Here is a 1,262-nt window from a genome sequence, read left to right on the forward strand (position 1 = left end):
ATCGGAATATGGATTAAGGAGAAAGAAACAGAAGCTCAAGAACTGTTGTGTTTTAAAGAAGAGAAGTGTTGTGTTTTAAAGAACCAGCCAGTGTTGTGTTTTAAAGAGGAGAGGAAGCTATGAGCAATTAACACAAAAGATGAACTCATTGAACACAACCAACGCTTTAGAGTGGACATTTATCTAACAAAAAGCTTTACTCATTTCCACAACCAACACATTAATCACACTTAACATCGACTTATATCTAACCATATTTATAACCACACAGAAGCATTATCAATTTCTAGCTAACGATCACATCCTCAGAAGCATTTATTACCAAATCTCAACCATATTCAAACACAAGCAGTACAATTCATTACAGACAGGAAACAAAATCAAAGAGACAAAATGTACCTGTATTGCAATTGTCTCTTGATCCACACTCTTGATCAGTCCTCATGTCTATTGATCCATGCTCTTGATCAGTCAATGTTAACACACAAACACTGGAACAAAACAAATAGAATCAAAGAATTACTCACCAGACATAATCGACAGACACAAGTAATATCTATATCATTCAACCAAAGATGCAACCAACACAACAAACATATAAACAAAGAGCGTATTTATTTTACTTAATCAAAAAGGGTTAATCATTTCTTTGAGACACAGACCAACAGAACACAACATGCAACACAACAAACAAAGCTAATGCATGCACGAATTGAAGAATTTAAACCTAGAAACCAAAGAACTTAGCTTTAGAGGTGGAGTGATTGTGATCAACCGAGGAAGAAATCAAACGCGGAGTCATTCTCCCTCAGTCAGAGCCGCCGAGAGAGAGACGGCGTGATTCTTCCTGGGGGAGAACCACCGAGAGAGACGTCATCGTTTTTCCCCGTCGACGAGAGAGCACCAAGAGAGAGAGAGTCGGAGTCTTCGATCGAGAACCGGCGTGATTCTTCGTCAATCGCATCGACGGAGAGAGAGAGCGTACAGAGAGAGCCGTAGTCTTCGATCGTGGAGGAGATCAACGGACTGATGGTGATGAATCGTGGAGGAGAAATCAATCGATGGAGATGGAAGAGGTGGAATGAACCGAGGTCGTTGAAGTTTCATCACTCGGGAAAGAGAAAAGAGAGAACCAAACGCTCATTCTTCTACCACGTGTCCCACAAGATCCGCTTCTTCCTCCTCTTAATTAAGATCCAACTCTTATGATAATTTTTATTTTTTATTTATTTTAACCCCAATTAAACCTTAAGACCCTTCTT

Source organism: Brassica oleracea, chromosome C6, assembly GCF_000695525.1.
Source record: "Brassica oleracea var. oleracea cultivar TO1000 chromosome C6, BOL, whole genome shotgun sequence".
NCBI lineage: Eukaryota > Viridiplantae > Streptophyta > Magnoliopsida > Brassicales > Brassicaceae > Brassica > Brassica oleracea.